The sequence below is a fragment of the Lagopus muta genome, chromosome Z (assembly GCF_023343835.1).
Source record: "Lagopus muta isolate bLagMut1 chromosome Z, bLagMut1 primary, whole genome shotgun sequence".
NCBI classification, from domain to species: domain Eukaryota; kingdom Metazoa; phylum Chordata; class Aves; order Galliformes; family Phasianidae; genus Lagopus; species Lagopus muta.
In genome coordinates this window covers 75,309,855-75,334,550 of record NC_064472.1, presented here as the reverse complement: position 1 = coordinate 75,334,550, position 24,696 = coordinate 75,309,855, and the positions used below count along the sequence as shown (strand labels likewise).

The following is a 24,696-nucleotide window of genomic DNA, read 5'->3' as shown; positions in this document are numbered from 1 at the left end:
ACCCCATCTCTAAGTCTAACCCCCGTCTAAGTCTAACCCTAACCCCCGTCTAAGTCTAACCCTAACCCCATCTCTAAGTCTAACCCTAACCCCATCTCTAAGTCTAACCCTAACCCCATCTCTAAGTCTAACCCTAACCCCATCTCTAAGTCTAACCCTAACCCCATCTCTAAGTCTAACCCTAACCCCATCTCTAAGTCTAACCCTAACCCCATCTCTAAGTCTAACCCCCGTCTAAGTCTAACCCTAACCCCATCTCTAAGTCTAACCCTAACCCCATCTCTAACCCTAACCCCCGTCTAAGTCTAACCCTAACCCCATCTCTAAGTCTAACCCTAACCCCATCTCTAAGTCTAACCCCCGTCTAAGTCTAACCCTAACCCCATCTCTAAGTCTAACCCTAACCCCATCTCTAAGTCTAACCCCCGTCTAAGTCTAACCCTAACCCCATCTCTAAGTCTAACCCTAACCCCATCTCTAACCCTAACCCCCGTCTAAGTCTAACCCTAACCCCATCTCTAAGTCTAACCCTAACCCCATCTCTAAGTCTAACCCCCGTCTAAGTCTAACCCTAACCCCATCTCTAAGTCTAACCCTAACCCCATCTCTAAGTCTAACCCCCGTCTAAGTCTAACCCTAACCCCATCTCTAAGTCTAACCCTAACCCCATCTCTAAGTCTAACCCCCGTCTAAGTCTAACCCCCGTCTAAGTCTAACCCTAACCCCATCTCTAAGTCCAACCCTAACCCCTATCTCTAAGTCTAAGTCTAACCCCCGTCTAAGTCTAACCCTAACCCCCGTCTAAGTCTAACCCTAACCCCATCTCTAAGTCTAACCCCCGTCTAAGTCTAACCCTAACCCCATCTCTAAGTCTAACCCCCGTCTAAGTCTAAGTCTAACCCCCGTCTAAGTCTAAGTCTAACCCCCGTCTAAGTCTAAGTCTAACCCCCGTCTAAGTCTAACCCTAACCCCATCTCTAAGTCTAACCCCCGTCTAAGTCTAAGTCTAACCCCCGTCTAAGTCTAAGTCTAACCCTAACCCCATCTCTAAGTCTAACCCTAACCCCATCTCTAAGTCTAACCCCATCTCTAAGTCTAACCCTAACCCCATCTCTAAGTCTAACCCTAACCCCATCTCTAAGTCTAACCCTAACCCCATCTCTAAGTCTAACCCTAACCCCATCTCTAAGTCTAACCCTAACCCCCGTCTAAGTCTAACCCTAACCCCCGTCTAAGTCTAACCCTAACCCCATCTCTAAGTCTAAGTCTAACCCCATCTCTAAGTCTACCACCCTCTGCACTTACCTTTCTCACCTACCTTCCCGTGTCCTTCAAGTCCTTGCCGTGACAAAGCAAGACACACCACATACGTGCATTGTTTAACTATTTGTTTATTACAGCACTGTTTCCACAAGGCAGGACTCATACAATCATATACGTACACACTATACCAGCAACTACGCATTGAGAAGCAGAACATGTAATGAATATGGGTCTCTGATTCCAAGACAGTTTATAGGCATGGCCTCCACAAATTCTGTACATGGCATAGCACAGTTCACAGGCGCAACATAACACATATTGCGTACACGGCACGACGCAATTTACAGGCGCAGCACACACATATGCAGTACAGCTGTAACACATGGTTCGCATAGACATCAGACCAACCAGAGAAAGAGTACAAAGCCTCCACACCCCATTAGTGACCCCGCATTTGTGAGAATGTTGTGTACTGCAACCCACCTCAAAAGCAGTGCAGATCTCAGCCCATCCAAAGCCATTGCAATTCTCAGAACGGCCACAAAGGGGCGCAAGTCTCAGACTGGCCGGGAGGAACAAAATCGCCTCCACCGGCCCTTGGTTACGGGGTTGGGTTAGCCCTGCGCTAGAACAAACAAAGCAAAGCTAACCCAACCCCGTAAGCAAGGCAAACTTAAAGCCAATTTGGTTTACATTAATTGGATGTAAAACTAAAGCCAATTTGATTGAAGTCAATTGAATGCAAAGCCAAAGCCAATTTGACTGATGCAAAATGACTGCAAGGCTAAAGCCAAGTTGGTTGAGATTAATTGAATGCAGACGCTGAAATCAGCACAGATCATCAAATGGCCACAAGGGGGCGCAAGTCTCAGACTGGCCGGGAAGGAACAAAATCGCCTCCGCCGGCCCTTGGTTACGGGGTTGGGTTAGCCCTGCGCTAGAACAAACAAAGCAAAGCTAACCCAACCCCGTAAGCAAGGCAAACTTAAAGCCAATTTGGTTTACATAATTTGGATGTCAAACTAAAGTCAATTCGGTTTACAATAATTGAGTGTAAAGCTAAAGCCAATTTGATTGAAGTCAAGTGAATGTAAAACTAAAGCCAATTTGGTTGAAATAAGTTGAATGCAAAGCGAAAGCCAATTTGGTTGAGATCAATTGAATGCAGACGCTGAAATCAGCGCAACTCTTCAAATGGCCACAAGGGGGCGCGAGTCTCAGACTGGCCGGGAAGGAACAAAATCGCCTCCGCTGGCCCTTGGTTACGGGGTTGGGTTAGCCCTGCGCTAGAACAAACAAAGCAAAGCTAACCCAACCCCGTAAGCAAGGCAAACTTAAAGCCAATTTGGTTTACATAATTTGGATGTCAAACTAAAGCCAATTTGGTTTACATTTAATTGGATGTAAAACTAAAGCCAATTTGGTTTACATTAAGTGAATGTAAAGCTAAAGCCAATTTGATTGAAGTCAAGTGAATGTAAAACTAAAGCCAATTTGGTTGAAATAAGTTGAATGCAAAGCGAAAGCCAATTTGGTTGAGATCAATTGAATGCAGACGCTGAAATCAGCGCAACTCTTCAAATGGCCACAAGGGGGCGCGAGTCTCAGACTGGCCGGGAAGGAACAAAATCGCCTCCGCCGGCCCTTGGTTACGGGGTTGGGTTAGCCCTGCGCTAGAACAAACAAAGCAAAGCTAACCCAACCCCGTAAGCAAGGCAAACTTAAAGCCAATTTGGTTTACATTAAGTGAATGTAAAGCTAAAGCCAATTTGGTTTACATTAAGTGAATGTAAAGCTAAAGCCAATTCGGTTTACATTAAGTGAATGTAAAGCTAAAGCCAATTCGGTTGAAGTCAATTGAATGCAGACGCTGAAATCAGCGCAACTCTCAAAATGGCCACAAAGGGGCACGAGTCTGAAAGTGGCCAGGAAGGAACGCAGATGGCATCAGAAGGAAGCGTTGATTGGCCTGGGAGCAGAAGGGCCCTCAGGAAGGGTGCGGGTGGGTTGGATCGCTGGGCTGAAGCTGATGGGATGAACTATAATGAGACCGAGTGCTGCATCCCATACGTTGCCTGCGATGACCTTGGTGGGGGCTTGTGGCAGAGTGACAGGAAGATCATGGAAAGGGAACGGAGTGGGGATTCGGGTAACGGCTCAACTGAACTCAGCTGGCGGTGACTGTGGGAGGCCAGGAAAGCCAATGGCATCGCAGGGGGGAAGTCATCGACTGGAAGCATCGAAGGCATCTTCACCTGTAATACAGAGACATGCTTTAGAAGGAGGAACGCTGAGACCCAAACTGTGCTCACCGTCAGCCCACCCCCACAAAACGTGGAAGCCAAACACCACTTCAAGAAATGGCTTCAGAGTAAGGTTAGGAGTGCTTAACAGGAAAGGTGTTAGGGTTAGGTACATCAGGATTAGGGTTAGAGTGACCGTTAGGGAAGGCCAAGGCAAAGGCAGGAGCAAAAGGCAAGGAGAACAGCCGAGGGAACGCCAAAACAGAGGGCAAAGGCAAAGGGATGGGAAAGGCTTGGAGAATGCCAAAAGTCGCATCAGAGGTCAGGCCCAAGGAGAAGGCCACAGAGAACACCAGAACAGAGACCAAAGAGATCAACGCAGAAGGCCAAAATGGAGAGCGAGGTCCGTGAGAACGCTGCAGGGAAGGCCGATGCAGAAGGTGCAAGGGCAATGGCCAAAGAGAATGCAGCACAAATGGCCAAAACCAAAGGCAAAGAGAATGCTGTAGGAGATGCCAAAACAAGAGGCCAAAGGGAAAGTGGCAATGAAGGCCGGGAGCAATGGCCAAAGAGAACATGGAAGGGGACGCCAAAACCAAAGGCCAAAGAGAATGCCGCAGGGAACGCCAGAACAGGAGGCAAAGGGAACATGGCATAGAAGGCCAAGGACAAAGGCCAAGGGAATGTGGCACAGATGGCCAGAACCAAAGGCCAAAGAGAACACAGCGAAGGTGGCCAAGGGCAAATGGCCAAGAGAATGCCACAGGGAACACCAAAACAGGAGGGCAAGAGAACGCAGCGGGAAAAGCCAAGGGCAAGGAGAATGCTGCAGGGAAAGGCTGGAGGTGAGGAGAACACGGAAAGAAAAGGACAGGCAGCATTCAGGACACCATGAAGTGCAGAAATGAGCTCTGGGAACCCTACCTTGTGTCTCAGTAAGTAATGAGTAAACACTGGTGGGTGAGCATTGCCCTTACCTGCTGGGCAGACAATTACCAGGCAGCAAAGTGGGGTTCCGGGGCGTTCCAGGAAATGCAGATTCCGGTTCCTGCTGCTGCCATGAAGAGCCGCGCATCTCCATGCTGTCCTTACAGCGCTCAGGAAAGGGAACAGAGCAGGGATTCAGGTAAAAGCTGGACTGAACCGAGCTGGCGGTGAGTGTGGGAGGACTGGAAAGATGATGGCATTGCAGGGGGGAAGCCATCAACTGGAAGCATCAAAGGCATCTTCACCTGTAATACAGAGACACGCTTTAGAAGGAGGAACGCTGAGACACAAACGATGCCCAGTCAGCCCACCCACAAAACATGGAAGCCAAACACGGCTCCAAGAAATGGCTTCAGAGTAAGGTTAGGAGTATTTAACAGGGAAGCTGTGGGGTTTTTGTTAGTATTACACAGAAGGTTACAGATGGGTTCAGTGCTCAATTGAAAGCACTATGGAAGGTGCAGGGTTAATTTGCACAGGTATCTATACAGTCATGGCTGCAATTCACACTTCATTTGGGGTTCAGAGCTTAGGGTTGGGGAGAAAGTATTGAGGTTAGGGTTATTAGGATCGTGCTCAGAGTGAGCGATAGGGAAGGCCAAGGCAAAGGTAAGAGCAAAAGGCAAGGAGAACAGCTGAGGGAATGCCAAAACGGAGGGCAAAGGCATGGACGACACCCAAGGGAAGGCAACGCCAAAGGCAAAGGGAAGGCAAAGGCAGGGAGAGCACTGAAGAGAAAGCCTTGTCACAGGCCAGGCCTGAGGAGAAGGCTGCAGAGAACGCCAAAACAGAGACAAAAGAAAACAAATCAGGGAAGGCCAAAATGGAGGGCAAGGTCCATGAGAACGCTGCATGGAAGGCCAACGCAGAAGGCCAAGGGCAATGGCCAAAGAGAACATGGAAGGGAACGCCAAAACCAAAGGCCAAAGAGAACGCCGTAAGGGATGCCAAAACAAGAGGCCAAAGGGAATGTGGCAATGAAGGCTGAGGGCAATGGCCGAAGAGAACGCAGCCAGGAGCGCCAAAACTGAAGGCCAAAGAGAATGTTGTAGGGAATGCCAGAACAGAAGGCAAAGGGAACGCGGCAAAGAAGGCCAAGGACAAAGGCCAAGGGAATGTGGCACAGATGGCCAGAACCAAAGGCCAAAGAGAACACAGCGAAGGTGGCCAAGGGCAAATGGCCAAGAGAATGCCACAGGGAACGCCAAAACAGGAGGGCAAGAGAACGCAGTAGGGAAAGGCTGGAGGTGAGGAGAACACGGAAAGAAAAGGACAGGCAGCATTCAGGACACCATGAAGTGCAGAAATGAGCTCTGGGAACCCTACCTTGTGTCTCAGTAAGTAATGAGTAAACATTGGTGGGTGAGCACTGCCCTTACCTGCTGGGCAGACAATTACCGGCCAGCAAAGCAAGGTTCCGGGGCGTTCCAGGAAATGCAGATTTCAGTTTCTGCTGCTGCCGTGAAGAGCCGCGCATCTCTGTGCTGTCCTTAAAGTGCTCAGGAGCAACGCAGCTCTGCTGCCACCTGTGGGACACAACGCAGTAATGAAGGCGCTGCCCCGCATGTGTGGGGCTGCACCCTGAGCACGTTGCTGTAATGATGACACAAGGGTTGTAATTAATTATAATTATAATTAACATTAGGGATATAATTAATGTTATTCATAGGGTTGAAGTTACAGTTGGTCTAACATCAGTATTCTGCACTACAATCACAATTAAGGTTATTTGACAAAAAACATGAGGCATTATTTTTAAGGCAGCATTCAGGTTAAGAGACATTTTCAACACTGCGTTAAGGGTTTGGTTTACAGATACGCTGCAGGTTAACACAATTATCGTTAGAACTCCCATTCAGCTACGGGTTCAGGTCAAGGTTAACTTTAATGTTGCCTCCCAGCTAATCCCAGAGTGCCGAAGGCAAGCAGAACTCCCAGGGCAGGCAAAGGGAAGGAGAACTCTCATGGAAAACCAAGGTAAATGCAAAGAAAACAGCCAAGCTAAGGCAAGGGCAAAAGCAAAGAGAGCACCAATGGAAAGCCAAGGTGAGGGCAAGGAGAACGCAACAGGAAAGGTCAGAATACAGCCAAAGAGAACACAGCAGGAAAGGCCAAGGGCAAAGGCCAAGAGAATGCAGCACAAAATGCCAAAACAAAAGGACAAGGGAACACAACATGGAATGCCCAGGCAAGGGCTAAGAAAACATGGCAGGAAAAGCCAAAATAGGAGGCCAAAAAGAACGCGGCAAAGAAGGCCAATGCAGAATGTGGCTGGAACAGCAAGTTAGGAGGTCAAAGAGAACACTGCAGGGAATGCCCAGGCAAGGGCCAAGACAATGTGGCAGGAAATGCCAAAACAGGAGGCCAAAGAGAATGCTGCCGGGAACGCCAAAACTGAATGCTGAAGAGGATGTGGCAACAGAAAGCCAAGGGCAATGGCCAAGAGATGTGGCATAGAACACAAAAACAGGAGGGCAAGGGCCAAGAGAACGTGGAAGGAAATGCCCAGGATGATGGCCAAGAGAACACGGCAAGAAACGCCAAAACAGGAGGGCAGGAGAACGCAGCAGGGAACACCAAAACTGAATGCCGAAGTGAATGTGGCAAAGAAAGCCAAGGGCAATGGCCAAGAGAACCCAGCATGGAACACAAAAACAGGAGGGCAAGAGAATGCCCAGCCAATGGCAACGGCTAAGAGAACATGGAAGGAAATACCAAAACAGGAGGGCGAGAGAACGCAGTACAGAACGCCAAAACTGAACGCTGAAGTGAATCCAGCAAAGAAAGCCAAGGGCAACGGCCAAATGAACGTGGCATGGAACACAAAAACAGGAGGGCAAGACAATGCAGTAGGGAACAGCAAGGGCAAAGGGAAGGAAAACACTGCAGTGAAAGGCCAGAGACAAAGAGAACACAGAAAGAAAAGGACAGGCAACATCCAGGGCACCATAAAGTGCAATGAAGAGCTCTGGGAGCACCGTGTTGTGCCGTGCTATGGAGTGGGTAAACACTGATGGGTGAGCATTGCCCTTACCTGCTGGGCAGACAATTACCAGCCAGCAAAGCGAGGCTCTGGGGCATTCCAGGAAATGCAGATTCCGGTTTCTTGCTGTTCCCATGAAGAGCCACGCATCTCCATGCAGTCGTTACGGCACTTGGGAGCGCTGCAACTCCGCAGCCACCTGTGGGACACAAAACAGTAATGAAGGCACTGCCCTACAGATGTGCCTCTTTCACAAACCTGCACTCCTTTCCCTGATCAATGTGGCTGCACTCTGTGCATGATGCTGCTTACCAGCAGCACTGCAGCTGGGAACAACAGACAAGGAGAAGGCTCAGGTACCCAACAATATCCATCTTCCATCTTCTCTGATAACTGCTCATTATACACTGCTCTCACCTTCGGTTTGGTAGGTGGGGATTCAGGAAGCAATGCCGGTCCCACAGACCCCTCCCTATCCCACACTGTGATGGGAGATCAGGATCTGGACCACCTGAGAACCTGACATCCAGGAGTCTTTGGGTCCTGATGAGACGAGTCCCAGAGCCCTGAGGGAATTCACCGCTGCAGTCACCGAGCCACTCTCAGTGGTATTTGAGAAGTCGAGGCAGTCAGGTGAAGTCCCTGGTGAGCAGAAAAAAGGCAACAGCACAGCTGTTACTGCAGATATAAAGTGTGACCCTGGGAACCACCAACGTATCAGTCTCACCTCTGTGCTGCAAAAAATCGAGGAGCAGATCCTCCTGGAAGTGACTCTGAAGCACACGTTCCAGTGCGTCACCAACCTCTGTGTGAAAAGCTTCCTCCTAATAACCAACCTAAACCTCCCCTGTCTCAGTTTAAAACCATTCCCCCTTGTCCTATCATGATCCACCCTCGTAAACAGCCGTTCCCCTTCCTGCTGTTCCCCCTTCAAGTACTGTGAGGCTGCAATGAGGTCCCACCAAGCCTTCTCTTCTCCAGGCTGAACAACCCCACTTCCCTCAACCTTTCCTTGTAGGAGAGCTGCTCCAACCGTCTGCTCATCTCAGTGCCTCCTCTGGACCTGCTCCATGAGCTCCACGTCCTTCCTGTGCTGGGGGCCCCAGGCCTGGATGCAGCACTGCAGATGGGGCCTCACAAGAGCCGAGCAGATGGGGACGATCACCTCCCTCTCCCTGCTGGCCGCTCTTCTTTAATGCAGCCCAGAACACAGCTGGCCTTCCAGGCTGCAGGTGCACTCTGCTGGCTGATGTCCACTCATGGATCCCAGCTCATCCACCGCGATCCACAAGTCCTTCTCTGTGGGGCTGCTCTCAAGGTGTTCTTTGCTGAGTTTGTACAAACACCTGGGATTGCCCCTTCATCAGTGACATTGACAGTGGGGTTGAGTGCACCCTAATGACACTGAGCTGTGGGGTGCAGTGACACAGCAGAGGGACCACGCCATCCAGAGGGACCTCAACAGGCTGAGTAGTGGCACTCAGCGATGTACCTTCCAGCCCAGAAAGCCAACTGTACGCTGGGCTCCATCCAAAGATGTGTGGTCAGCAGGCGAAGGGAGCTGGTCCTGCCCCTCTGCTCTGCGCTGTGAGGCCTCACCTGGAGGTGCTGTGTCTGGATGTGGATGTCCGCAGCGCAGGACAGACGTGGAGCTGTTGGAGAACATCCAGAGAACAGCCACAAATATGAACTGAGGGATGGAACGCCTTTCCTATAAAGAGAGAGAGCTGGAGCTGTTCAGCCTGCAGAAGTGAAGGCTCCAAGGTGATCTGGTAACAGCCTTTCAACACCTGAAGGGAAGAACAAGGGAAGATTTAGCCTAGATATAAAGAAAATCTGGTACAGTGATGGTGGTGACACAGCAGAACAGGTTACCCAGACATGTGATGGATGCCCCATCCCTTCCAAGGTGAGGCTGGGTCAGCCTCTGGGCAGCCAGATCTGGCTGTGGATGTTCCTGTTCATTGTGTGGCAGTTGGACGAGATCACCACCAATGGTACCAAGTACTCTGGCTAGGATAATCCACATCCATCAGAGCCTCTCTGGGCCAGTCCCAGTATTCAGCAGAGCAGGGGCTTCACTTCATCACACTGGGGTGATACTGAGTACAGCAGTCCAGAAGAGGACAATCCTTGGCTTTCTATAAAGACGAAGATTTATTACACCTAAGGGTGCACAGAACGCCCTTAAACAACTCTGCATGGTTGGAAGCAGTGCATAACAGCCCTGAAATAAAGGAAGAATAAGTTACCCCATTCCAAAGATGAACACTCAGCCCACACTGCCAAGGAAGCAGTCTCCAGGTAGAGATGCTGCCCTTACGGCTTCCACCCCTTAAAAGTGGTCAGGACTTAAAAAAAAAAAAAAAAAAAAAAAAAAAAAAAAAAAGGGGGAGAATGCAGCCCTGAAATAAAGAAAAAACAAAAAAACCACTTACACCCTTCTCAAAGGCCAGAACTCACCCCTGCTCCACAGGAGACAGTCTCCAGAGATCAATGCTGCCCTTACATCTGCCAGCACTTCAATGTGGTCAGGATGCCCCAAAAACAGGAAAGGTCACAGTCCTAAAACAAGAAGGAATGACTCACCCTTTCTCAAGAACCAGAGCTCATCCCACACTCCCAAGGAGACGGTCTCTAAAGACAGATACCACCTTAAAGGCTGCCAGCCCTTAAGTGGGGTCAGGATCCCCCCAACAACAAGATATTGCAACCCTGGAATAAAGAATCACTCACCCAGTTTCAAGGGTTCACCCCACGCTCTAAAGGAAGCAATCTCCAGGTGCAGTTGCTGCTCCTTCTGCTGACAGACCTTAAATGTGGTCAGGAGCCCCCAGAAAGTGAAATTACAATCCAGCAGTAAAGAAGAAATCAATGACCCCATTCCAAAAACAAACAGCCCACATCCCAAAGGAAGGAGCCTCCATACAGAGACGCTGCCCTCACAGCTTCCAGCCCTTAAAAGTAGTCAGGATCCCCCAAAAGGGAAAGACCAGAGCCCCGCAATAAAGCAGCAGTCACTCACCCCATTCCAAAGGGCAGAACTCACTCCCAATGGTCCCAAGGAGGCAGCTCCCAAGCAGAATGCTGCCCTTGCTGTTCCCAGCCCTTAAATATGGGCAGGGAGGGGGAGGGTGGAGCCAAGCTCAGCCCTATCCGGTCCCACAGGAAAATTGCTTCCACCTGTGCTGGCAGGGCTGGCCACACCCCTCACCAGGTGCTCAATCACTGCTTCAGACTGTAAACAACGACAAAAAAAAAGACTAATTACAAGCAGGTGATTGGATCTGCCTGTCCGGCAAGGGGAGTTTTATCAAAGGATGAGAAACAATGGCACGCATATTTTGATTGAAGTCTGTCCTCAAAAGCATTCAGTAAAATTTCTAATAGATAGGGGAGCACAAATTTCAGTACTGATACAGCGCACAGATTTCAATACTGATACAGCAAGATGCTGAAAAGCTGTGTGTGCAGCCTGGATAGCAAAGTTGAGATTACCGGTGTGATCGGAGCGAGCGCTATTTGCCAAACTAGTGGGGACAGCTTATGGCTCTCCAGTGAGAAACGTGTCGCCTACTTTCTTTGCAACTAAAGACCATCGTGAAAACAATTCAGGATTTGACATCCTCAGTGGGTGAACCTGGCACCTGCCTGTATGGCAGTGTGTGGCCTTTTGGGTCAAGTTTCAATCCCAGACTCCAAAGAAATAGGCAGGCTGCAGCGTGTGCACTTTACGCAGCCCCTGTGCTCCCTGAAGCAGGGGTCGCTAACATACCACTGTACCCCATTTCTGCTGCAGCATGATGTGGGATTTCTGAACTCATAGCAGGTTTGGAAAAAAGACAAATCGTTTCCAGAACAGACTCCCCACATAACTCGTTGTCATCTGGTTTGGAAACCAGATGGAAGGTGGTGATTAATAATCGATTATCGGTGTCTGAAAGCTTATACAGCCCCGCTAGGAGCTGCTGTCCCAAACCTTGCTTACTTGGCAAGCAAGTTGGGGTGATGCCATGGAGTGATGCTGGGATGACACTGGGGTGAAGTTGTGGACTGAGCCTGGAGAGTGACGCTGGGGGGTGATGCTGGGGTATTGCGGGTGGGGGGGGGGGGAAATCAGAGAGAGAGAGATACTCGATGGAGACACTGGGGTGACTTAGTGTGATGTTGGGGGGTGACATTGCTGGCACGACTCTGGGAGTGACATTGGGGTGACACTGGAGAGTGATTCTGAAGTGTCATTGTAGTGGCATGGGTTATGTTGGGGCTTTTTGGGGAGGAAGGGTGGGTGACATCAGGGAGTGAACACTGGGTGGTGACGTTGTTGGGGTGTTATATTGGGGACCTAACGGCCCCTGACTGAAGAATGATCCTGGAATTGAATAAGGCATTTTGGCAGTTTTAAGGGAGTTGATATTTGTGGCTGTGGCTGCAAATGTTTTGTAGAGAGAGCTGTCCCTGGTATTTGGTCTTGTTCTTGCGAAGACTTGTTTTGCAAGCCGGTGTTCCAGCTGGGCTCTTGTATGGGAACTGCTGAGTCATGGCCTGAACCTCTGATTGATCACCTGAGGCGAGCCATGAGGCAGCCAGAGGAGCACAGGTGAAGGCAATTCAATTCACCTGTGCTGCCAGAAGGGGTGAAGCCAGGCTGCCCCCTCCTAGAGCTATTTAAGAGCTGGCTGCCAGGGGGGAAGGGTCTCTGCTGGAGATCTGCTCTGCTAGAGTTTTGTGAGTGAGCCCAGGATAGGGGTAAGCCTTCTATTTATTCTCTTTTGTTGTCATAGTCTGCTTTGCCTAACTGTGTTGTTTATTTTGTGATTATAGCATCCTAAAATTCTTAGATTGTAAAGCTCTGTATCATGTACTGGCTGAACGGGTACAGCATGCAAGTGGATCAAACCCTACAGACCCTGGGGAGAATGAAAGTGGGAGAAAGAGTGGAAGTGTGCTTTGAAGCAGGGGATGCCCTGCTAGTGATGTTGATCAAATCCACTGCTGGCATGTTCCTTCTCTCTCCTTTTCTGTGGCTTGCCATCTCTCAAGGGTCAGATAGTAATAGCATACTTGCTTAGGGAGATTCTGCTTCCCACTTAATGGAATCATCTAAAATTTTAGAGTAACACCTAGAGGGAGTGACACGGTGGTTATGTTGGAGTGATGTTGGGGTATCAATAAGATAAATGTTAGGGAGTAGCATGATAGGGTGACATCATTGGGAGTGATGTTGGAGTACCACAGGGATTTAACGTGAATGACTGGTTCTGGGGTGAGAGCGTTGGGGTGACACTGGGGAATGACAATGTTGGAGTAATGCTGAGGGTGGATATTGTGGTGACGGTGAGGGGTGACATTAGGAAGTGACTCCAGGGTGACATTGTTGGGTTGGTACTGGTGGGTGATGTTGGGATGAAAGGGGGGTGATGTGAAGGAGTAATGCTGGGGGATTGATGCTGGAGCATCCCTGGGGGGTGACATCAGGGAGTGTTGGCGCTGATATTTGGAATGAAATAATGAGGTTTTGGGAACTCAATTTGGGGTGAATTAGCAAGGACGTGAACCTGGAGTTTGGTGTGAAATATTGATGGTTTGTGTCTGGAATATGACGTGAAATGGGCTTTGGAGCTTATTTGGATGGCAGTTTTCAGCGTAAAAAATGCTCTTTACAGTTTCCTTGCAGGAAGAGAATAAAGAAAAGTCTGCTTTCACACAGGAGGGGATATGATATACCTTTAGCTGATTCCCACAGGGGTGTACATATTCTCCTACTATTGCTCAAGCCACCTCAGTGAACTTTGACAGAGTTTCACTGCCTTAGGATGTGTATCCATGTGTAGATGATATTTAATTGCAAGCTCATACTCTGGAAAGGTGGGGGAAGTGGCAGCAGCACTAGATGACTGAGAATTTGAGATTCCACCTGCAAACTGTCAGGGGCTAAGTAAAGGAGTGAATCTTTAAGGCAGCAAAGGCCAGCAAAATTGTGCAAACTTGACTGAACCAAAGCGGAGATATGGGAAACCAGTGTGAACAGAAGCAAAGCTGTGCAAAATCTTACAAAACCACGTGAACTTCATGGAATCTCAGTGAAGACCAGTGATCCTGCAAAGTCTTCAGTGAACCAGGGCAGACTTCTGCAAAGCCCAGTGAAGATCCACAAGCCTGTACAAAAATACCGTGAATCCGCATGGACAGTACAAGGAACCCAAGTGAAAACCCACAACATCGTGCGTCCTTTGCTTTATTCAGGTTTGTTATCTGGCAATGCAGCCCAGCTGGATAAGGCTCTTGTAGACTGGTAGTATTTTCTTCAGGAACACTGAAATCTGAATCAGTGGGACATCGTCCATGATCTATTATCCAACTCTTACCTTCTCCTCCCCTGGTTTCTCATTGCCTGAGCACTTCAGGTTCACAGAAGATGAAAATGAAAAGAAAAAAGGAAAAGGAAAACAGAAACGAAAAAAGGGGAATAAAAATGAAAAAAGAGAAAAGGAAAGGAGAAAAGAATGATGTAGAAAAAGAAAGAAAGAGAAATAACTAGAATTATTAAAAGGAATATTATTAGAAAAAGAAAAAAGAATTTGAAATACAATGAGGACAGGAAAAAGGCGAGGAAAAAGACAAAATAATTGGAATTAGGAAAATAAATAGAAAACGAATTGGAAATAGAACTAGAAGAAGAATTGGAAAAGGCAGAGGAAAAAGAACTGGAATTAGAAAAAGAATTACAAAAATAAAAAGGAAAAAGAAAACCAATTAGGGAAAAAATATTAGAAAAGGAAAAAAATCAAGAATTAGAAAAAGCGAAAGAATTAGAAAAAGAATTAGGAAATAAGACAAAAAGAATTAGAAAAAGAGTAAGAAACAGAAAAACAAGAAAAGGGGAGAAGAAAAAGGTGAAGAAAATATTATAAAAATAATTTGAAATAGAAAAGAAAGAAAATAATTAAATTAGAAAATGAAAAACAATTAGAAAACGAAAAAACGAGGACAAATTAGGATTAGAATGAGAACTGGAAAAAGATAAGGAACTGGAAAAAAATGGGAAATGAGAAAGAATTAGAAAAAAACATTAGAAAAGGAATTGGAAAAGGAGCTAAAAGTAGAAAGACAAAAAAAGAGGGAAAAAATAAAGGAAAATGGAAAAGTGAGAAAAAAGTCTAGAAAAAGAACTAGAAATAGAACAATGAAAAATAATAAGAAAAAAGAGAATAATTAGAAAAAATAGAAGAAGAACTAGAAAAAGAATTAGAGACAGAAAAACAAGAATATGGAAAAGAAGATGAAAAGAAAAGGAATTGGAAAAAGAAAAGGAATTGTATAAAAAGGAATTGAGAAAAGAAAAAATGGAAAAAAATAGATGAAAAATTGGAAAGAGAACTGGAAATGGAAACAGACCTGGAAAAAGAATTGGAAAATGAAAAAGAAGAGAAAGGAAACAAAAGCACTAGAGCAAGAGAAAGAATATGAAAAGAAAAGGAATTAGAAAAAGAAAACCAATGGATAAAGAAAAACGAGAAGAATTAGAACGATAATTGGAAAAGGAAAAAACTGCAAAAAGAAAAACCTGGAAACAGAAAAAGAGCTGGAAAAAGATTGAGAAAAATAAAATGAATTAGAAAAAGGAAAAATATAAAGAAAAAATAGAAAGATAACAAGATTCACAATGAAAAGTAGAAAAATATTTAGAATCTGAAAAAAAAGAAACAATCAAAAAGAACAGAAAAAAAATAGAAAATGAATTAGAAAATTAATTTAAAAAATTAGAAAAAATTGGAAAATGTAAAAGAAAAAACTGAAACAGAAAAATGAAAAAGACATGGAACAGGGAAAAGATGTGGAACAGGGAAAAGAAAAAGTACCACAATTAGAAAAAGAGTTGGAGTTAGAAAAAAATTGAAATAGAAAAAAGAAAGACTTAGACTGGGAAAAGGACCACAAAAAAAGGCTTGGAAAAAGAATTAGAATTAGAAAAAGAAAAAACAACGAGCAGGAAACGAATTAGAAAAAGAATTAGAGAAATCATTAGAAAAGGAAAAAGAAAATTAGAACACAAAAAGTATTAGAAAGACCAAAATATTTTTTTTTTTTTAAAAGAAGAAGAATTAAAATTAGATTGAGAAATGGAAAAAGGAAATAAAGAGGAATTGGAAAAAGAAAAAGAATGAGAAAAAGAAAAAAATAGAAAAAGAATTAGACAAATAGTTTGAATTAGACAAAGAATTAGGAAAAAAAAAATAGAAAATGATCCAGAAAGAGAACACAAGAACTACAATTTGAAAAAGAATTGGGATTCAAAAAAGAAAAAAAAAAAGAAATAGAAAAAGGAAAAAGACTTGCAATGAAAAGAAAAACTTGCAACAGGAAAAAGAAATAGGAAAAGAATTAGGAAAAAAAATTAGAAAAACAAAGCAGATTACTGTCTTGCTCCAATTTATAGGAGGGAGAGGAGGTTCTTTTATTATCTATTTACCCGGTGTGAGATTAAGAAACAACAGTTCAAATGTTGGTCCGACCAATTTATTACAAATCGTAATTAGGGAAATGGGGAAGGGGAGGACGGAGGCTATTACGAATTAGGGTAATGGGGAAGGGAAGGAGGGCGATAGGAAAGATAGAAAAGATAGAGAAGAAGAAGCAAGGAGTCTTTATAGGAAGCAAGAGGGAGACAGTCACCACCATGGATCTAGCGTGGTTTGTAGTTCAGTCTTTGATCTTCAGTAGTGGTGGGTCGTCAGGCATTGTTCTGTTGACGACAAGGAAAATGATGAGAACGACGGCCATGACCATGGTGATGACGGCCCCTTTTCAATAGTTTCAAAGTGGTCGAGTCAGCTGTCTTTGGAGTGACAGCTCAAATCCAATGTGGTTGAGTCAGCTCTCCTTGGAGTGGCAGCTTCTGGCTCTGGGATCTCAGCAGAAACTCCTTTGTTCCCATCTTCTGGGCCTTGCCAGCAGACAAGAGGGAACAGGGATGCCCATCTGCATCTTGTTTTTCACAGAACACGATGGTATAATTCCCCAATTTTCCCATACCAAGCTGGAGCTGTTTAGTCACAGGCCAGATCTTCTGCCAGTGAACACTCCTGAGCACTCTATTCCGGAGGCAAGCAGCTCTGGAGGAAGGGGCTTTCAAATGTTCCCAAAGTGATACCGATTGTCACACGGTTAGCACCCATCACTTGCCTCCTTAACAAATCACTGAGAGTCTTATCACAAGAAAAACCTCAGGAAGCAAGCTTTGAGCCAAAAAACAAAGGATTCTCACAATTAGAAACAGGAAAGAAGAAACAGATTTAGAAAGAGAGAAAGATTTAGAAAAGGGAATGGAAAAATAATTAATAAAGGAAAAAGAATTGGAATGGGAATTGTAATATGTTGAAGAAAATAAAATACGGAAAGGAATATGACTAAGAAAAGGAACATGAAGAAAAAGAAAAACAATTGGAAACAAACAGAATTGGAAACAGAATTATCAAAAGAAAAAGAATTAGAAAGAAATAGAAAAAATTCAAAACAAAAAAGAATTTGAAAAAGTCTTAAGAAAACAAATTAGAAAGAGAAAGAAAAGGAAATAAAAGAACAAGGAGAGAAAAGAAAAAGGTAAAAATAAAAAAACGAAGCAGAAAACTATTGGGAAAAGGAATTGGAAAAGGAATTGGAAAAAAGAAAAGCAGTAGAATTAGAAAGTGGATTAGGAAATGAAAATAAATTATAAAAAGGGGGGAAAAATCAAAGGGAACTGGAAAAGGAGAAAGACAAGAAGTTAACTCTGGATACCCCAAGTCTTACATGGCACGCACTAGAAGCCTGTTTTGCAACCTACCTCTTCTTTTTGCATCTCACTTGGTCAAAGCAGAGCAGTCACCATTTGGGCTCACTGTAGCTCCAACTAGGCGTAGATTGGCAACATGAAACACAAGAAAAATGAGAAACATTGCATAACGTCAAGAAATGATATTGAACCTAAAAAGAACAAACCCGTGTTTGGTGGGAGCGACAGAAGGCAGAGACATCACATCAGTACTTGCGAGCCCTAAAGATGGGGGAAAAGAAAGAATACCTGGTGAAAGCCATGTGAGTGCAAGAGACAACTGATGCTGAGCCCAAAGAACTTCTACAAGTGTGGGAGCAACTTCAGAGATCAACACAGCTTGCCAGACAGAGTAAGGAGTGGATATTGGCATCCATCTATGGCTGTAGTTTTCTACTATAAACACAATGAGCCTCAGTAGAGTCCTTGCACCACTTGTGAGAGCCGCAGTTTTTCCACCACCGCTCACTGGACACAAGATAAGTAGACGTCACCATCAGGTAATGATGAAGGAATCAGTTCCCCTTTCCAAGGATCAGGGCACAACCAGCGCTACAACCCGGGGAGGCTTGAAAGGCCAATGCCATCTGATAGTGGAGTCTCCAACCCTAGAAGGAAAGAAGACACCTTCACGTCTGGTACTGAACAACATGGGGCAGGGAGAAACAGAGGTAGTTCTCGATACTCCATGTCGTACACAGCACTCACTAGAAGCCTGTTTTGGAGCCTACCTCTTCATTTCACATCACACTTGGTCAACACTTAGTTGTATGCATTCGGGTCACCCAAGCTCCAACTAAATGTTGATTGGCAACATGAAAAACAAGACAAGACAAACACTGCGTAATGGTAAGAAATGATACTGAATGAAAAGCAAACAAAACCCTATTACAAAGCAAAGAACATGCCCTATTACCTTGATGCTCACTTTTTCCCCTGATTCCTCATCGCCTGAGTATTTCAGGTTCACAGACCTTCCTGATGCTTAACTGTACATGGGCATACTGGCTAAATAGAAACTGTTGCTAGCTAAATGTTTATCTATTGCTAATGGCTTACATTCTCCTCCTTAAATTTTCTATCATCACTGAGGTCCTGTCTGACCAGCATCAAAAATCAGTAGTCTTGCAACATAATGAGCCTACTGATATCATTGTCAAGGGTTTTGGATTTCTAAAGGCATTATCGTAATGTTTAGGAGCGCAATGTCTATGTTGTCTGGAACTCAAGGCTCAGAGGTATTCCAGATGGCTGGACAGATAACAGCAGCAGTCCTTGTACCCATACGTTCATTACTCCATCTACCTACTGAGCAAGCACCAATGTGGAAAATTCATCTAACAGGCAAGTGAAGAAGACCCTCAGAGACTCCTGATGAAATAAAAACACTCCCAAAAAGAGCTGTTAGTACTTAGTAGTACTAAGTAGTAATTAGTAGTAAACAAACAACACAAGACTGGAGCAGAGACAATGACGTAAAATACTCACGTTTTAGTTCTAATGCAGAAACAACATTCCATTCCTACATAAGTACACAAACACTGTGTAACCTCACAAAATGACTACGTTTGAGGAGCACGTTGCTCCATGACAGCATAGTTGTCTCCCTGAGGGTTAAAGGGACAGGACCACAGTGGGGCAAATCAATCAACAGCAGTTGTCCTGGGGAGTAATCATCCCAATAAGCAGCTCTTGGAGTAAGGGACCACTGGCAGTGGTTGCCCATGGTGAAAAATATTCCAGGTCCCCAATAACCCTCTGATTCCTTTTCAGTCAGCAAGATCTTACCTCCCTCTGTTAATGGCACTTTCCACACATACTGATTTCCTAAGGGTGTCACCAAAATCCTTCCTTACTTTGGCCGGCTCTGTAGCAAACAGGGAACTTTGTCAGTACGAACATCAGAATACCCACTGCCAGTCTCTTCCCATGCACGCCCAGTTTCTATCTAAAGGCAGGGAAGGATCACAGGTTTCCCAACTTGTCTTTTTGGGCTCTCACATCCTCAAGATTTTCTCTTGGAGGAAAGTCACTACCTGGGGAACTAGCATCTATGTCCCTGTCATTTACCAACTGTTCTCTAAGGGCTTGCTGAGGGAGGCCTTTTGAATGTTCTTCTTTTTCTGTCCCCTAAGATCTTCTACTTGGTACTGCAGGTATGTCACCAATTCCTGAAAGGACTTTATAATTTGGGTTTCTACCATGTGCTGTTCATTGCGGATCTCTATGGCAGCACTAAGAGCAGCTCCTGGAACTGCACAAATGATTGATATTCCCTTTTCCTCCCCCATACAAATTTGCTTGTGGAGGGAATTTAATATGACCCATGACTCCCTCGAAGTTGGACCAATTATTCCATGCCCATTTCATCTCCACAGGGGAGAGTTTGGCACTATGCTTTTTTAAAAGACTGAGGAGCAGATTCCTGCTCTATTTTTTTTTTTTTTTTTGTAACCATCATGCCTCAAAATGTGGAGCAATCTCTTCATGGAACAGATCCTCCTGGACAACATGCTCGGTCACATAAAGAATGAGCATGTGATCCGAGACAGCCAGCACGGCTTCACCAAAGGAAGGTCATGCCTAACTAATCTTGTGGCCTTCTATGATGGAGTGACGGCATTGGTGGACGAAGGGAAGGCGACCGATGTCATTTACCTGGACCTGAGCAAGGCCTGTGACATGGTCCCCCACCACATCCTCATCTCCAAATTGGAGGGAAGTGGATTTGATGGGTGGACGACCCGATGGATAAGCAATTGGTTGAAAGGCCGCAGACAGAGGGTGGTGGTCAATGGCTCTATGTCCAGGTGGAGGCCGGTAACAAGTGGTGTCCCCCAAGGGTCTGTCTTGGGACCGGTGCTCTTTAACATCTTTATTAATGACATCGATGAGGGAATTGAGTGCACCCTCAGCAAGTTTGCTGACGACACCAAGCTGAGTGGTGCGGTTGATACGGTGGAAGGAAGGGATGCCATTCAGAGGGACCTCGACAGGCTGGAGGGCTGGGCTCAGGTGAACCTGATGAGGTTCAACACGGCAAAGTGCAAGGTTTTGCATTTGGGCCAGAAGAACCCCAGGCACCTGTACAGGCTGGGAGGAGTGGTCCTTGAAAGCAGCTCGGCAAAGAAGGACCTGGGGGTCCTGATGGACGAGAGACTTAACATGAGCCAGCAGTGCGCTCTGGCAGCTCGAAAGGCAAATGGGATCCTGGGCTCCATCAGGAGAGGGGTGGCCAGCAGGGACAGGGAGGTGATTGTCCCTCTCTACTCGGCTCTTGTGAGGCCCCATCTGGAGTACTGTGTCCAGGTGTGGAGCCCTCAGTACAAGAAAGACATTGAGATTTTGGAAAGGGTCCAGAGGAGGGCGACTAAGATGATCAGGGGGCTGGAGCACCTCCCCTATGAGGACAGGCTGAGGGAGTTGGGCTTGTTCAGCCTGGAGAAGAGAAGGCTGCGGGGTGACCTCATTGCAGCCTATCAATACCTGAAGGGAACCTACACCCAGGAGGGGAGTAAACTCTTCAAAAGGGCTGACAACAGCAGGACTAGGGGAAATGGTTTTAAGTTGAAGGAGGGAAGATTTAGGTTGGATGTTAGGGGGAAGTTCTTTACTAGGAAAGTGGTTAGGCCCTGGAACGGGCTGCCCAGGGAGGTTGTGGATGCCCCGTCCTTGGACGTGTTTAAGGCCAGGTTGGACGGGGTCCTGGGCAACCTGATCTGAATGTGTATGTTTGGTGGCCCTGCTAGGCAGGGGGGTTGGAACTACATGATCCTTGGGGTTCCTTCCAACCCGGGTGATTCTGTGATTCTGTGATGGAAGGGTAGGGGGCGGAACATGTACCGTCAACAACTTGCTCCTTACACTCCCAAAGTGTACACGCACACTCTTCTACCAGTAAGGCAGTTGCTGATACCACCTGGACACAGCCACATGTTCAGGCCAACCCTGAGATACAGGGTCTAATACCTTGAACAACTATGAATAGGTTTTCTTTTGTCTCCCTATTTTTGTGTTAGAATGCCTAAAACAGCTCTTTCACTGACAGTTATCAAAAGGTGAAATGGTTCCTTTAAGGCAGGCAGCTCTAACACAGGTGCTGTGATTAAGTCCTGTTTCAATACTTCTACTAATTCTTTTCCCTCTTTTGTCCATTTTAATATGTTGGGTTCTCCCTGTGATAGTTGGAGATACAATCTTTGTTTCTTGTACATATTCTTCTATTCACAAAATACAGAATGCAATCAAACCTAGAAACTTTTGCCGCTCCCTCTTTGTCCTGGGCAAATGAAGCTGCACAGTGCCCTGAATTCCTTCAGAACTCTCCATTTCCCTTCAGAAATCACATGCCCAAGGTATCTGACTTCTTTTTCCACATACTACAGTTCAAACAGCCCTAGCCCATATTCCCAAGAAATTCGGAGTTTTACTTAGTCTCTTACTTTAGACTCCTCTTTTCCACAACTCAGCAAATCATCTACATACTGAAACAGCTTCACCTCCTCTTCAACCTGAAACTTTTTCAAAACTTTCTCCAGCACTGAATTAGTTAAAACAAAAATAAAATATAAAATATATAATGTATATAAAATAATACATAATAATACAATATATAATATCTATAATAATATAATACATAAAATATAATAAAAATAAATTAGGCGATTCTATGTACCCTTGGGGTAAAGCAATCCATCTCTCTTGCTATTTTTGTTGCATTTTTGGATCCTCTCATTCAAGGGCAAAAAGATCTTGACTCTCTGAGTCTAAAATACAGGTCCCGAAAGCATCTTTGAGGTCTGTTACACTGAACCATTTGTGCCTGTGTGGGATTTGACTCATTAAAGTATAGGGGTTAGGAAGCAGGGGGGTCACTTGAGAACTATTTCATTCATTTCTCTTGGATCTTGTACCAGTCGATAGGTGCTATTTGCCTTCTGTAATGGCAAAACTGGAGTGTTATAGGGTGACATAGAGTCCCAGAAGACCATCTTAACCAATGTTTGTATTACAGCCTTTAGACCCATTATCCTTTCTAAAGGCATGGGGGGATAACTGTCCCTGTTTTGCAGCTTCACTCCCTCCTTGGACAGTTATTGTTAAGGAAGTAATTCCGAGTCCACCCAGTTTCCTTCCCCTGCTCGCACCTTTGGATTTATTTCTTTTTCATTAGCAGTTATTAATAGATTCATTGACACCTTTATACCTGTTTCACAAGTTTTCAACTGCAATCCTAGAGCTGTTCAGCAGCTTTCTTTGTGAAAGGCAAATTATCCTGTGCTACATACAGAACTACTGGAAACTTCCACTGCAAAAACACAACCTACCTCTCACAAGGGGGAGAGCAGTGCAGATGGTATGCAGCAGCTATGCACAGCGTGCCTTTCACTTGCTTTTCCTCTCTCCATCTTCCATTAGCAAGCAGCATCTCCAATCTTTCCTTGCTAAAAAATCACTTAGGTGAAAAAGAACTGGCAAGCTCGCTTTAAAAATTTCCTTACTATACAACTTGATGCTTTAAAGCAGAAGCTCTCCCAGCAGTGACCTACCTTAGACAAGCTCAACTTTTGAGAGAAAAGTCATTCCTCTGCCTCTGCAGACTTTGCACACATTTCCAGGGGCAGCAGTCAGCCCAGTTCTCAGCACAGCTTTAGCAGCCACAGAAACCCAGTTGATGCCTGCTGTGCTTTTCTCTCTTCTGAAACACCGTGCTGCTGCAAGAAGCAAGGAGTAAAATCACAGAAGCACAGAACTGGGCCTGGAAGGACCTCCAGGGATCACTGAGTCCAACCCCCTGCAAAACGGGCTCCTACAGCAGGCTCACAGAGAGGCGGTGGATGCCCTGTCCCTTCCAAGGTGAGGCGGGATCAGGCCCTGGGCAGCCCGATCGAGCTGTGGATGTCCCTGTTCCTTGTGGGGGAGTTGCACTAGATCATCACAAACGGTCCCTTCCAACTCTAAGGAGTCTATGGCACGATACCCGAAGCCGTGAGGCACGATGACACAAAGGACATTGATGGCCTCGTAAGCAATCAGGGCAGGCGGGGAACCCCGTGTGCTCAACAGCTCCAGGAAACTCACAAGCAGCCCAACCAGGAAGATCCACGTCGGCCACAGAGCCTCTCTGTGCCGGCCCCAGCATTCAGCGCACCAGAGGTATTGTTGCATTGCACTGCTGGGTGCCACGGCTGCAGGGCTGCTATGGAATGGGGGGCAGGGATGGAAGGAAGAGGGCTGGGGAGGTTGGGTGGCATCCAGACTGGGAAACCGACAGCATCCCCTGATGGCCGGGATGGAGATATCTGCGGTGATCCAGACACAGCGCTCCAGCAGAGGACGGCCCTTTGATTCCTATCAATACAAAGCCACATCTGCCAGCACGACAGAAAGAGCCCTGAGAGTCTGGGGGGGTCAGCCACAAGGCGCTCGCAGAGCCGTGCCCTGACACCTGTTGCTGCCGACCAATTCCTAAGGGAGATCTGGGAGAGAACCAGGCCAAACAGGAACTGAATCCTTGTGCTCAGTGCGCTCGAGCAGTGCAGAGCGGACGGCGCTGGGTGAGGATGAAGCAAACGGCTGCTGGGGCCCAGGGCTTTCCTGCAGCTCAGCTCCCAGCCACATTCACACACCTTGCTCTATCGCCAGCCACGGAGCTCATGGGGCTGCAAGGACAAAGGGCAGGGAGCAGGGCAAGCTCTGGGGACCAACCCCCATTGCATCTCCAAGGGAGCTGCCCACAGCTGGCCCAAAAGCCACCCGCATACAAGCAACGCATGAACAAGGGGTTCCTGCCGTTCCAGCGTCCGCCCCACAGATTGCACAGCGCTGGAACCACTAACCAGAGGAGCCCCAGAAACCCTTCGACCCCATTGAGCCACAAAACAGAAGGAGATCCAACGAGACGCGGAACGGAATTGAAATGCGTGCCCTCAAACAACACTCAGCATGGGTGGAATGAATGCGTGGCACAGGAGACGCAGAGGGGACACGGGCAGAGGATGCAGGGAGGACGTGAGGACACAGAGGGAACGTGTCATAAAATGGGCTGCAGCAACGTGGGAGCAGACGGAGTGAGTTTGGAGGCCCAGGTTGGAGATCCCACAATGAGAATCACGAAAAAGGGAACAGAGACGTCACAAGAAGGTGTTGAGCTTAGAAAGAGTTGCAGAGGAATTCTGTAGAACACAGAATCCCTTTACAGAACAGTGCATCAGCTCCAGGCATTTCTGGAGTCGCAACGCTCAGTCACCCAACCAGCGTCACCTTGAGGCTGACTGAAGCATTCCCGAAACAGATGAGAGCAAAAGAAAGGAACGTCCATCAGTCCCTCCGTTACCAGTTCAGAGAAAGGCAGAGAACCCCTTGACTGCCCTCAGAGAACAAGTGGAAGGCATCAGAAGCAGAGGC

At 46.4% G+C, this 24,696-nt stretch overlaps 1 long non-coding RNA gene across 1 annotated transcript; it reads right to left on the bottom strand.

The window, feature by feature from the left end:
- Positions 1-2,585: 2,585 nt before the first annotated feature.
- On the bottom strand, positions 2,586-10,567 carry LOC125686779 (uncharacterized). The gene is made up of 9 exons (XR_007373895.1): positions 10,501-10,567; positions 10,212-10,287; positions 9,939-10,040; positions 9,351-9,702; positions 7,987-8,117; positions 7,527-7,674; positions 5,872-6,018; positions 4,483-4,737; positions 2,586-3,517 (listed from the first exon to the last, which is right to left on the bottom strand). It is a non-coding gene; the product is annotated as an uncharacterized LOC125686779 (long non-coding RNA).
- Between the last annotated feature and the right edge of the window lie 14,129 nt (positions 10,568-24,696).